The 15307-nt window shown below is 42.2% G+C and overlaps 1 pseudogene across 1 annotated transcript in view; it reads left to right on the top strand.

Moving 5' to 3' along the window:
* LOC311100936 (zinc finger MIZ domain-containing protein 1-like) overlaps window positions 1-14746 on the top strand; it is a 48905-nt pseudogene extending 34159 nt beyond the window's left edge. The window contains exons 10-19 of the transcript in view: window positions 68-372; window positions 5035-5113; window positions 6810-6941; window positions 8172-8277; window positions 8476-8704; window positions 8953-9021; window positions 9315-9550; window positions 9803-9969; window positions 12893-13159; window positions 14639-14746. The product of the transcript in view is annotated as a zinc finger MIZ domain-containing protein 1-like (transcript). The remainder of the gene's footprint in view (window positions 1-67; window positions 373-5034; window positions 5114-6809; window positions 6942-8171; window positions 8278-8475; window positions 8705-8952; window positions 9022-9314; window positions 9551-9802; window positions 9970-12892; window positions 13160-14638) is intronic.
* The last annotated feature ends 561 nt before the right edge of the window (window positions 14747-15307 follow it).

Below are 15307 nucleotides of genomic sequence, written 5' to 3'. Positions count from 1 at the left end.
GAATTAAGGTTCAGTTGAATTGGTACAGTATCACAACCAACCTTTATTTGAGGAAAAGTCTTACCCTGTCCCATCTTCTCCTTCTTCCCCTCTTCTTCTTCTACTCTCTCTCTTTCTCCTTTCCTCCTCCTCCTCCTCCTTTCCTCCTCCTCCTCCTCCTCCTCTCCTCCTCCTCCTCCTCCTCCTCCTCCACCTCCTCTTCCTCCTCCTCCTCCTCCTCCTCCACCCAGCCAACCCCAATGAGGAGCTACGTCTGACCTTCCCGGTGAGGGATGGAGTGGTTCTAGAGCCCTTCAGACTGGAGCACAACCTGGCCGTCAGTAACCATGTCTTCCACCTCCGACCCTCTGTACACCAGACCCTCATGTGGCGGTAAGAAATCCTCCATACATCTAACCCTAATCCTAAAAACACTAGAACCTGATGTGGAGGTAAGGACAGTGCCTCTCTGTGGTACAGTACTGTTTGTACACCATCAAGATCCTGTTCTATTACACTATAGTATACACCACCAGGTCCTGTTCTATTACTATAGTATACACCACCAGGTCCTGTTCTATTACACTATAGTATACACCACCAGGATCCTGTTCTATTACCTATAGTATACACCACCAGGTCCTGTTCTATTACTATAGTATACACCACCAGGTCCTGTTCTATTACACTATAGTATACACCACCAGGTCCTGTTCTATTACACTATAGTATACACCACCAGGTCCTGTTCTATTACTATAGTATACACCACCAGGTCCTGTTCTATTACACTATAGTATACACCACCAGGTCCTGTTCTATTACTATAGTATACACCACCAGGTCCTGTTCTATTACATATAGTATACACCACCAGGTCCTGTTCTATTACACTATAGTATACACCACCAGGTCCTGTTCTATTACACTATAGTATACACCACCAGGTCCTGTTCTATTACACTATAGTATACACCACCAGGTCCTGTTCTATTACACTATAGTATACACCACCAGGTCCTGTTCTATTACACTATAGTATACACCACCAGGTCCTGTTCTATTACACTATAGTATACACCACCAGGTCCTGTTCTATTACACTATAGTATACACCACCAGGTCCTGTTCTATTACTATAGTATACACCACCAGGTCCTGTTCTATTACACTATAGTATACACCACCAGGTCCTGTTCTATTACACTATAGTATACACCACCAGGTCCTGTTCTATTACTATAGTATACACCACCAGGTCCTGTTCTATTACACTATAGTATACACCACCAGGTCCTGTTCTATTACACTATAGTATACACCACCAGGTCCTGTTCTATTACACTATAGTATACACCACCAGGTCCTGTTCTATTACACTATAGTATACACCACCAGGTCCTGTTCTATTACTATAGTATACACCACCAGGTCCTGTTCTATTACACTATAGTATACACCACCAGGTCCTGTTCTATTACTATAGTATACACCACCAGGTCCTGTTCTATTACTATAGTATACACCACCAGGTCCTGTTCTATTACACTATAGTATACACCACCAGGTCCTGTTCTATTACTATAGTATACACCACCAGGTCCTGTTCTATTACACTATAGTATACACCACCAGGTCCTGTTCTATTACTATAGTATACACCACCAGGTCCTGTTCTATTACTATAGTATACACCACCAGGTCCTGTTCTATTACACTATAGTATACACCACCAGGTCCTGTTCTATTACCTATAGTATACACCACCAGGTCCTGTTCTATTACACTATAGTATACACCACCAGGTCCTGTTCTATTACTATAGTATACACCACCAGGTCCTGTTCTATTACACTATAGTATACACCACCAGGTCCTGTTCTATTACTATAGTATACACCACCAGGTCCTGTTCTATTACACTATAGTATACACCACCAGGTCCTGTTCTATTACACTATAGTATACACCACCAGGATCCTGTTCTATTACACTATAGTATACACCACCAGGTCCTGTTCTATTACACTATAGTATACACCACCAGGTCCTGTTCTATTACACTATAGTATACACCACCAGGATCCTGTTCTATTACTATAGTATACACCACCAGGATCCTGTTCTATTACACTATAGTATACACCACCAGGTCCTGTTCTATTACTATAGTATACACCACCAGGTCCTGTTCTATTACACTATAGTATACACCACCAGGTCCTGTTCTATTACACTATAGTATACACCACCAGGTCCTGTTCTATTACACTATAGTATACACCACCAGGTCCTGTTCTATTACACTATAGTATACACCACCAGGTCCTGTTCTATTACACTATAGTATACACCACCAGGTCCTGTTCTATTACTATAGTATACACCACCAGGTCCTGTTCTATTACACTATAGTATACACCACCAGGATCCTGTTCTATTACACTATAGTATACACCACCAGGTCCTGTTCTATTACTATAGTATACACCACCAGGTCCTGTTCTATTACTATAGTATACACCACCAGGTCCTGTTCTATTACTATAGTATACACCACCAGGTCCTGTTCTATTACACTATAGTATACACCACCAGGTCCTGTTCTATTACACTATAGTATACACCACCAGGTCCTGTTCTATTACACTATAGTATACACCACCAGGTCCTGTTCTATTACACTATAGTATACACCACCAGGTCCTGTTCTATTACTATAGTATACACCACCAGGTCCTGTTCTATTACACTATAGTATACACCACCAGGTCCTGTTCTATTACACTATAGTATACACCATCAGAATCCTGTTCTATTACACTATAGTATACACCATCAGGATCCTGTTATATTACACTATAGTATACACCATCAGGATCCTGTTCTATTACACTATAGTATACACCACCAGGATCCTGTTCTATTACACTATAGTATACACCACCAGGATCCTGTTCTATTACACTATAGTATACACCATCAGGATCCTGTTCTATTACACTATAGTATACACCACCAGGATCCTGTTCTATTACACTATAGTATACACCACCAGGATCCTGTTCTATTACACTATAGTATACACCACCAGGTTCTGTTCTATTACACTATAGTATACACCACCAGGTCCTGTTCTATTACACTATAGTATACACCACCAGGTCCTGTTCTATTACTATAGTATACACCACCAGGTCCTGTTCTATTACTATAGTATACACCACCAGGTCCTGTTCTATTACACTATAGTATACACCACCAGGTCCTGTTCTATTACTATAGTATACACCACCAGGATCCTGTTCTATTACTATAGTATACACCACCAGGTCCTGTTCTATTACTATAGTATACACCACCAGGTCCTGTTCTATTACTATAGTATACACCACCAGGTCCTGTTCTATTACACTATAGTATACACCACCAGGTTCTGTTCTATTACACTATAGTATACACCACCAGGTCCTGTTCTATTACACTATAGTATACACCACCAGGTCCTGTTCTATTACTATAGTATACACCACCAGGTCCTGTTCTATTACACTATAGTATACACCACCAGGATCCTGTTCTATTACACTATAGTATACACCACCAGGTCCTGTTCTATTACACTATAGTATACACCACCAGGTTCTGTTCTATTACACTATAGTATACACCACCAGGTCCTGTTCTATTACACTATAGTATACACCACCAGGTCCTGTTCTATTACACTATAGTATACACCACCAGGTTCTGTTCTATTACACTATAGTATACACCACCAGGTCCTGTTCTATTACACTATAGTATACACCACCAGGATCCTGTTCTATTACACTATAGTATACACCACCAGGTCCTGTTCTATTACACTATAGTATACACCACCAGGTTCTGTTCTATTACACTATAGTATACACCACCAGGTCCTGTTCTATTACACTATAGTATACACCACCAGGTTCTGTTCTATTACACTATAGTATACACCACCAGGTCCTGTTCTATTACTATAGTATACACCACCAGGTCCTGTTCTATTACACTATAGTATACACCACCAGGTCCTGTTCTATTACACTATAGTATACACCACCAGGTCCTGTTCTATTACACTATAGTATACACCACCAGGATCCTGTTCTATTACACTATAGTATACACCACCAGGTCCTGTTCTATTACTATAGTATACACCACCAGGTCCTGTTCTATTACTATAGTATACACCACCAGGTCCTGTTCTATGACACTATAGTATCACAGGCAGTGGACAGAATCATTTTGGAATTACAGATACACTATCTAGTTAGCGTTACAGATACACTAGCTAGTTAGCGTTACAGATACACTAGCTAGTTAGCGTTACAGATACACTAGCTAGTTAGCGTTACAGATACACTAGCTAGTTAGCGTTACAGATACACTAGCTAGTTAGCGTTACAGATACACTAGCTAGTTAGCGTTACAGATACACTAGCTAGTTAGCGTTACAGATACACTAGCTAGGTAGAGATACAGATACACTAGCTAGTTAGCGTTACAGATACACTAGCTAGTTAGCGTTACAGATACACTAGCTAGTTAGCGTTACAGATACACTAGCTAGTTAGCGTTACAGATACACTAGCTAGGTAGAGATACAGATACACTAGCTAGTTAGCGTTACAGATACACTAGCTAGTTAGCGTTACAGATACACTAGCTAGTTAGCGTTACAGATACACTAGCTAGTTAGCGTTACAGATACACTAGCTAGTTAGCGTTACAGATACACTAGCTAGTTAGCGTTACAGATACACTAGCTAGTTAGCGTTACAGATACACTAGCTAGTTAGCGTTACAGATACACTAGCTAGTTAGCGTTACAGATACACTAGCTAGTTAGCGTTACAGATACACTAGCTAGTTAGTGTTACAGATACACTAGCTAGTTAGCGTTACAGATACACTAGCTAGTTAGCGTTACAGATACACTAGCTTTGGCCAAGCCTTCCGCTAGAGCGAATGCAAGCTTACAGGTGAACTAACAGGTTCTCTTCCTCTGTCCCCCTGCAGGTCAGATCTGGAGCTGCAGTTTAAATGCTACCATCACGAGGACCGACAGATGAACACCAACTGGCCCGCCTCGGTCCAGGTCAGTAAGAACAGCACGCACACACATCCAGTGCCTTCAGAAAGTATTCATACCCCTTGACTTATTCCACATTTTGTTGTTGTTACAGCCTGAATTCAAAATGGATTCAATGTTGTTTTTTCTCACCCATCTACATACAATGACAAAGTGAAAACATGTTTTTTTTTTATGTTTGCAAATGTGTATTGAAAATTAAATACAGAAATATCTCATTTACTTAAGTATTCACACCCCTGAGTCAATACATGTTAGAATCACCTTTGGCAGCGATTACAGCTGTGAGTCTTTCTGGGTAAGTCTCTAAGAGCTTTGCACACCTGGATTGTACAATATTTGGCCATTATTCTTTTCAAAATTCTTCAAGCTCTGTCAAATTGGTTGTTGATCATTGCTAGACAACCATTTTCAGGTCTTGCCATAGATTTTCAAGTAGATTGAAGTCAAAACTGTAACTCGGCCACTCAGGAACATTTACTGTCTTCTCGGTAAGCAATTCCAGTGTATATTTGGCCTTGTGTTTTAGGTTATTGTCCTGCTGAAAGGTGAATTCACCTCCCAGTGTCTGGTGGAACGCAGACTGAACCAGGTTTTCCTCTAGGATTTTGCCTGTGCTTAGCTTTTATCCTGAAAAACTCCCCAGTCCTTAACGATTACAAGCATACCCATAACATGATGCAGCCACCACTATGCTTGAAAATATGAGGAGTGGTACTCAGTAATGTGTTGTATTGGATTTGCCCAAAACATTACATTTTGTATTCAGGACAAAAAGTGAATTGCTTTGCCACATTTTCTGAAATATGACTGTAGTGCCTTGTTGCCAACAGGATGCATGGTTTGGAATATTTATATTCTGTACATGCTTCCTTCTTTTCACTCTGTCATTTAGGTTAGTATTGTGGAGTAACTACAATGTTGTTGATCCATCCTCAGTTTTCTCCTATCACAGCCATTAAACTCTGTCTGTTTTAAAATCATCATCGACCTCATGGTGAAATCCCTGAGCGGTTTCCTTCCTCTCCGGCAACTGAGTTAGGAAGGATGCCTGTATCTTTGTAGTTACTGGGTGTATTGATACACCATCCAAAGTGTAATTAATAACTTCACCATGCTCAAAGGGATATTCAATGTCTGCTTTTTTATTTTTACCCATCTACCAATAGGTGCCCTTCTTTGCGAGGCATTGGAAAACCTCCCTGGTCTTTGTGGTTGAATCTGTGTTTGAAATTCACTGCTTGACTGAGGGACCTTACAGATAATTGTATGTGTTGGTACAGAGATGAGGTAGTCACTCAAAAATCATGTTAATCACTATTATTGCACATAGAGTGAGTCCATGCAACTTATTATGTGACTTGTTAAGCACATGTTTACTCCTGAATTGATTTAGTCTTGCCATCCCAAAGGGGTTTAATACTTATTGACTCAAGACATTTCAGCTTTGAATTTTTTATTAAATTGAAAAAAAAAACTGAAAAACATAATTCCACTTTGGCATTATGGGGTATGGTGTGTAGGCCAGTGACAAATCCATTTTAAATTCAGGCTGTAACACAATAAAATGTCAAGAAAGTCAAGGGGTGGGAATACTTTCTGAAGACACACACACACACACACACACACACACACACACACACACACACACACACACACACACACACACACTAACTGTCCTTAGTATCCTTCCTCTCTGCAGGTCAGCGTGAACGCCACTCCCCTCACCATCGAGCGCGGCGACAACAAGACGTCCCACAAGCCCCTGCACCTGAAACACATCTGCCAACCAGGAAGGAACACCATCCAGATCACAGTCACCGCCTGCTGCTGTGTGAGTACTGTACTGACAACAACAACTACTACTACTATTACTACAACAACTATTACTACTACTACCACTACTACTACTACTACTACTACTACTACTACTACTACTACTACTACTACTACTACTACTACTACAACAACTAGTACTACTACCACTATTACTACTACTACTACTACTACTACTACTACTACTATTACTACAACAACTACTATTACTACAACAACTATTACTACTACCACTACTATTACTACAACAACTATTACTACTACTACCACTACTACTACTATTACTACAACAACTATTACTAGTACTACTACTACTACCACTACTACTACTATTACTACAACAACTATTACTACTACTACTACTACTATTACTACAACAACAACAACAACTATTACTACTACTACTACCACTACTATAACTACCACCACCACCACCACCACCACCACCACTACTACTACTGCTACTACTACTACTACTACTACTACTACTACTACTACTACTACTACTACTACTACTACTACAACAACAACTATTACTACTACCACCACTACTACTACTACTACTGCTACTACTACTACTACTACTACTACTACTACTACTACTGCTGCTACTACTACCACAACTACTACTATAAACTACCACCACCACAACTACTACTACCACCACCACAACTACTACTACCACCACCACAACTACTACTGGTCCTCTGTAGCTCAGCTGGTAGAGCACGGTGCTTGTAACGCCAAGGTAGTGGGTTCGATCCCCGGGACCACCCATACACCCAAAAAAATGTATGCACGCATGACTGTAAGTCGCTTTGGATAAAAGTGTCTGTTAAATGGCATATATTACCACCACTACAACAACCACTACTATTGATGATGAGGATGAGGATGAGGATGAGGATGAGGATGATGGTGAGAGTGATGATGATGTTATTGATGGTGATGGTGGTGATGGTCGTGGTGGTGATGGTGGTGATGGTCGTGGTGGTGATGGTGGTGATGGTGGTGATGGTGATTGTGGTGATGGTGATTATGGTGATTATGGTGATGGTGGTGATGGTGATTATGGTGATGGTGGTGATGGTGATTATGGTGATGGTGGTGATGGTCGTGGTGGTGATGGTGGTGATGGTAGGAGTGATGTTGATGGTGATGATAGTGATGTTGATGGTGATGATAGTGATGACGATGGTGATGATGGTGATTGTCCTCTCCTCTACAGTCTCACCTGTTTGTACTGCAGCTGGTCCACAGACCCTCTGTACGCTCCGTCCTGCAAGGCTTACTGAAGAAGAGGCTACTGCCAGCAGAGCACTGCATCACCAAAGGTACACTACTGTCCTTCTTCTTCAAACCTCAACTCCAGGAGGCCATCCTTTGGTCCTAAGTGACCCTCTCTCTCACTGATTGAGCTTATTTGACAATTTAAACCACATGTGTTGATACAGTGCTTTTTAAAATCATCACGGACAACACAATAAAGTTGGCAACTTATTTCCATTGTGGTCCTCCTCCCATCTTTCCAGTTAAGAGAAACTTCAGCAGCGTAACGGCGTCCTCTGGGAACACCGCTCTGAACGGAGAGGACGGCGTTGAGCAGACGGCCATCAAGGTCTCCCTCAAATGTCCAATCACCTTCAAGCGGATCCAGCTTCCAGCGAGAGGCCATGACTGCAAACATGTCCAGTGCTTTGATTTGGAATCGTACTTACAATTGAACTGTGAGCGCGGAACGTGGCAATGTCCAGTATGCAAGTAAGTTACTTATTAAATTTAGTTTTACAGGGACAGTGCACATTAATCAACATGACTGTAGAAGTGCCCGTTTTAAAGTGGCAGCTTTAGCCAGCTGGCAAATTTTTAAACTGCAGTCCCTTTCAACTGCAGTTCTTTATGCTGTACCTGAAATACTCAGTTACACAAAATTGAAAAGGTCAATGACCCTCTGATGGTTACCTTCTGGATTCAGTCAGTAATGTTCATGTCCTCTCTCACCTCTGCAGTAAAACTGCGTTATTAGAGGGACTAGAAGTTGACCAGTACATGTGGGGGATCCTGAACGCCATCCAAAAGTAAGTTTGATCATAACGATCTGAATCAATCACATCAAATTCATCAACAAAAAAAAAACCCTACTACACCAACGACCATGAATGTTATCACTTATCGACCTCCTTGAAAGAGTTTGAAAGATTGGATTCATTAGAAGATATTGTCACTTTACAGAAGATCCATTCCACTGCAGAACTCTGATTGCTGTCAATCAGCCCGGGCCACAACAGCCGCAACAGTCTTGAACTAGCCTCCTATACAGCCAACCTGTGGTTCATTTTTAATCAACCCCCCCCCCACCCACCCCCCCCAGCTCGGAGTTTGAGGAGGTGACCATGGACCCTTCCTGTAGTTGGAGGCCGGTGGCCATCAAGTCTGATATCCACATCAAGGAGGACCCAGATGGACCCACGGCCAAGAGGTTCAAGACCATGAGCCCCTCCCAGATGACCATGCCCAACGTGATGGATATGATCGCCCAGCTCGGCCCCGGGCCCTCGCCCTACCCGACCCAACAGGGGGGCAACAACAGGGAATACATCAGCCAAGGTACGCTATTTACATACTTACTTTCTAACGTAATCCTCCTAGTTACTGGAGGAACATATGGCCTGTAGCCAAGGTAGCAGCATAGGTTTTAGATGATATCTCCGTGTAACATAGAACAAAAGTCCATCTCTATTTATATCTGTGCTTGTGTGCACTGTCATATCATAGCTATGTGATTTTAGTAAATAAGATTTGAAGTGTAAGTGCTTCTAAAAGTAACTAGATGTTGTTTTTTTTTTTTTGTATTGCTAGGCAACAGTTACCAGGGCCACGGCGGGGGCTTTGACTTCCCCCATGGGAACCCCGGTGGTACGACCATGAACGACTTCCTGCACAGCCCCGCGCTGTCCCACCAGCCAGAGATGCCCACCAGCCTCGTGGCCCAGGACAAACCCCTCTCACACGGCATACCCGACCCAGTAAGTCATCATCCTGTTCCAGCATTGTAGAAGAGATTTGTGGGCACTAAAAAGTTAGGTTGCGGTGTGGTATTGGCAGAACAATATACGCATGGAGCTTTAGTGTCATCTAGCATATGCAACATGGATCTCGATCTAGTGTCTTCTAGCATATGCAACATGGATATCTATCTAGTGTCTTCTAGCATATGCAACATGGATATCTATCTAGTGTCTTCTAGCATATGCAACATGGATCTCGATCTAGTGTCTTCTGGCATATGCAACATGGATATCTATCTAGTATCTTCTAGCATATGCAACATGGATATCTATCTAGTATCTTCTAGCATATGCAACATGGATATCTATCTAGTGTCTTCTAGCATATGCAACATGGATCTCGATCTAGTGTCTTCTAGCATATGCAACATGGATATCTATCTAGTGTCTTCTAGCATATGCAACATGGATATCTATCTAGTGTCTTCTAGCAATAGTTTGTCACAAAAAATCTGTACACTGGTAGTGTTTAAAAAAAACGAGTTAACCTTTTAGTGCCTGCAACTGTACAGTGCTGTAGATGAAGTCATATGCTTTACAGTACTGTAGATGAAGTCATATGCTTTACAGTACTGTAGATGAAGTCATATGCTTTACAGTACTGTAGATGAAGTCATATGCTTTACAGTACTGTAGATGAAGTCATATGCTTTACAGTGCTGTAGATGAAGTCATATGCTTTACAGTACTGTAGATGAAGTCATATGCTTTACAGTGCTGTAGATGAAGTCATATGCTTTACAGTACTGTAGATGAAGTCATATGCTTTACAGTGCTGTAGATGAAGTCATATGCTTTACAGTACTGTAGATGAAGTCATATGCTTTACAGTACTGTAGATGAAGTCATATGCTTTACAGTGCTGTAGATGAAGTCATATGCTTTACAGTACTGTAGATGAAGTCATATGCTTTACAGTGCTGTAGATGAAGTCATATGCTTTACAGTGCTGTAGATGAAGTCATATGCTTTACAGTACTGTAGATGAAGTCATATGCTTTACAGTACTGTAGATGAAGTCATATGCTTTACAGTGCTGTAGATGAAGTCATATGCTTTACAGTACTGTAGATGAAGTCATATGCTTTACAGTGCTGTAGATGAAGTCATATGCTTTACAGTGCTGTAGATGAAGTCATATGCTTTACAGTGCTGTAGATGAAGTCATATGCTTTACAGTGCTGTAGATGAAGTCATATGCTTTACAGTGCTGTAGATGAAGTCATATGCTTTACAGTACTGTAGATGAAGTCATATGCTTTACAGTACTGTAGATGAAGTCATATGCTTTACAGTGCTGTAGATGAAGTCATATGCTTTACAGTGCTGTAGATGAAGTCATATGCTTTACAGTGCTGTAGATGAAGTCATATGCTTTACAGTACTGTAGATGAAGTCATATGCTTTACAGTGCTGTATATGAAGTCATATGCTTTACAGTGCTGTAGATGAAGTCATATGCTTTACAGTACTGTAGATGAAGTCATATGCTTTACAGTGCTGTAGATGAAGTCATATGCTTTACAGTACTGTAGATGAAGTCATATGCTTTACAGTGCTGTAGATGAAGTCATATGCTTTACAGTGCTGTAGATGACGTCATATGCTTTACAGTGCTGTAGATGAAGTCATATGCTTTACAGTACTGTAGATGAAGTCATATGCTTTACAGTGCTGTAGATGAATTCATATGCTTTACAGTACTGTAGATGAAGTCATATGCTTTACAGTACTGTAGATGAAGTCATATGCTTTACAGTACTGTAGATGAAGTCATATGCTTTACAGTACTGTAGATGAAGTCATATGCTTTACAGTACTGTAGATGAAGTCATATGCTTTACAGTGCTGTAGATGAAGTCATATGCTTTACAGTGCTGTAGATGAAGTCATATGCTTTACAGTGCTGTAGATGAAGTCATATGCTTTACAGTACTGTAGATGAAGTCATATGCATTACAGTACTGTAGATGAAGTCATATGCTTTACAGTGCTGTAGATGAAGTCATATGCTTTACAGTACTGTAGATGAAGTCATATGCTTTACAGTACTGTAGATGAAGTCATATGCTTTACAGTACTGTAGATGAAGTCATATGCTTTACAGTGCTGTAGATGAAGTCATATGCTTTACAGTGCTGTAGATGAAGTCATATGCTTTACAGTGCTGTAGATTAAGTCATATGCTTTACAGTACTGTAGATGAAGTCATATGCTTTACAGTGCTGTAGATGAAGTCATATGCTTTACAGTACTGTAGATGAAGTCATATGCTTTACAGTACTGTAGATGAAGTCATATGCTTTACAGTACTGTAGATGAAGTCATATGCTTTACAGTACTGTAGATGAAGTCATATGCTTTACAGTGCTGTAGATGAAGTCATATGCTTTACAGTACTGTAGATGAAGTCATATGCTTTACAGTGCTGTAGATGAAGTCATATGCTTTACAGTACTGTAGATGAAGTCATATGCTTTACAGTACTGTAGATGAAGTCATATGCTTTACAGTACTGTAGATGAAGTCATATGCTTTACAGTACTGTAGATGAAGTCATATGCTTTACAGTGCTGTAGATGAAGTCATATGCTTTACAGTACTGTAGATGAAGTCATATGCTTTACAGTACTGTAGATGAAGTCATATGCTTTACAGTGCTGTAGATGAAGTCATATGCTTTACAGTACTGTAGATGAAGTCATATGCTTTACAGTACTGTAGATGAAGTCATATGCTTTACAGTGCTGTAGATGAAGTCATATGCTTTACAGTGCTGTAGATGAAGTCATATGCTTTACAGTACTGTAGATGAAGTCATATGCTTTACAGTACTGTAGATGAAGTCATATGCTTTATCTGTATCTTGCTCTCTTCCCAGATAACTCATCCTGCCAGAACTGACCAGTCCCACGGCCCGTTGCAACAGAGCTTACACGGCCCCTCTCACCCCGGCGGCCAATTGGGACAGCCGTTGCATCACAGTGGGCCTCCTCAGCCCTCGCGACAACAGGCTCCGCCCCCACAGCAACAGCATCCCGGCCCTAACAACCACGTGCAGCAGTGCGACCCCTTCAACCCATCAAACAGCTTATTGAGCCAGGGCGGAGGGCAGGCGCTCCCAGATATGCCCCAACCTTCCTTGGATGTAAGATATTTATATCAGGATGATTATGAGATGATTATAAGACATTATAAAGGTGTCATACAATCTCTTGACAAGTGAAGGGAAAAGGGGGATACCTAGTCAGTTGCATAACCGAAATGTGTCTTCCACATTTAACCCAACCCCTCCGAATCAGAGAGCATTATAACTGCATCGCAAATTCATTATTACCTGCAGGATAGATTTCAAGTGTTTTTAACACACGCTATTTAATCCAGACTGTTGTTCACGGTTTCATTAAGCGCTTCAATGCCAATCAATGTAAGACCAATAACCTCGCTAGAGTCATAGAGATGTATCTATATATGTTTGGCTGTGAAGCTCTGTCCCCATAGTGATACCTAACTAACTTCTGTGTTGTCTTCTCCCCTCCCTCTGTAGCTCCTTCCAGACCTGGCTAACCCAGATGACTTGTTGTCTTCTCCCCTCCCTCTGTAGCTCCTTCCAGAGCTGGCTAACCCAGATGACTTGTTGTCTTCTCCCCTCCCTCTGTAGCTCCTTCCAGAGCTGGCTAACCCAGATGACTTGTTGTCTTCTCCCCTCCCTCTGTAGCTCCTTCCAGACCTGGCTAACCCAGATGACTTGTTGTCTTCTCCCCTCCCTCTGTAGCTCCTTCCAGAGCTGGCTAACCCAGATGACTTGTTGTCTTCTCCCCTCCCTCTGTAGCTCCTTCCAGAGCTGGCTAACCCAGATGACTTGTTGTCTTCTCCCCTCCCTCTGTAGCTCCTTCCAGACCTGGCTAACCCAGATGACTTGTTGTCTTCTCCCCTCCCTCTGTAGCTCCTTCCAGAGCTGGCTAACCCAGATGACTTGTTGTCTTCTCCCCTCCCTCTGTAGCTCCTTCCAGAGCTGGCTAACCCAGATGACTTGTTGTCTTCTCCCCTCCCTCTGTAGCTCCTTCCAGAGCTGGCTAACCCAGATGACTTGTTGTCTTCTCCCCTCCCTCTGTAGCTCCTTCCAGACCTGGCTAACCCAGATGACTTGTTGTCTTCTCCCCTCCCTCTGTAGCTCCTTCCAGAGCTGGCTAACCCAGATGACTTGTTGTCTTCTCCCCTCCCTCTGTAGCTCCTTCCAGAGCTGGCTAACCCAGATGACTTGTTGTCTTCTCCCCTCCCTCTGTAGCTCCTTCCAGAGCTGGCTAACCCAGATGACTTGTTGTCCCCCCTCCCTCTGTAGCTCCTTCCAGACCTGGCTAACCCAGATGACTTGTTGTCTTCTCCCCTCCCTCTGTAGCTCCTTCCAGACCTGGCTAACCCAGATGACTTGTTGTCTTCTCCCCTCCCTCTGTAGCTCCTTCCAGAGCTGGCTAACCCAGATGACTTGTTGTCTTCTCCCCTCCCTCTGTAGCTCCTTCCAGAGCTGGCTAACCCAGATGACTTGTTGTCTTCTCCCCTCCCTCTGTAGCTCCTTCCAGAGCTGGCTAACCCAGATGACTTGTTGTCTTCTCCCCTCCCTCTGTAGCTCCTTCCAGAGCTGGCTAACCCAGATGACTTGTTGTCTTACCTGGACCCTCCAGACCTCCCGAGCAGTAGCAACGATGACCTTCTCTCTCTCTTTGAAAACAACTGACTGATTCTAGATCAGCTCATGAACACTGCCTGGAGTTGGCCTATAACCTCTGACCTGAGAGTGAGACAGTGACCTTTGCTCCAGTACTTGACAAACACAAAGATGCACTCCTTTACTCCTCTTCCTCTTGTACAGTATTCATTGATTCTCCAGCAGACTGACTGGCTGACTGACCGACAGACTGATTGACTGGCTGACTGACTGACAGACTGACTGGCTGACTGACTGACTAACCGACTGGCTGACCGACTGACTGACTGGCTGACCGACTGACTGACTGACTGACTGACTGAAAGATGTTTTAAAACTCAAAGACATGGCAGGACAGGGTAGGGCAGGTTGGGGCAGTGAGTGGTGCCTGCATCCCTGCCTCCCACTGCAGCGCCCCCATGTGGCCATCAGTGATACCTTTTGAACTGTGCAGCTATCTATCTGACATTCAGTTCATGTTGTATGTCACAAGTGTCTGTGTGTACATTTAGGAAAGTGTTGACACATTTTTTATTCATATTTTGGTTCCTTTTAACAAAGAAAAAAGCTATTCATTATATATATATGAAA

This window comes from Coregonus lavaretus (genome assembly GCF_964263955.1).
Source record: "Coregonus lavaretus genome assembly, chromosome: 25".
NCBI lineage: Eukaryota > Metazoa > Chordata > Actinopteri > Salmoniformes > Salmonidae > Coregonus > Coregonus lavaretus.
This window is presented reverse-complemented; position numbering and strand designations above follow the sequence as displayed.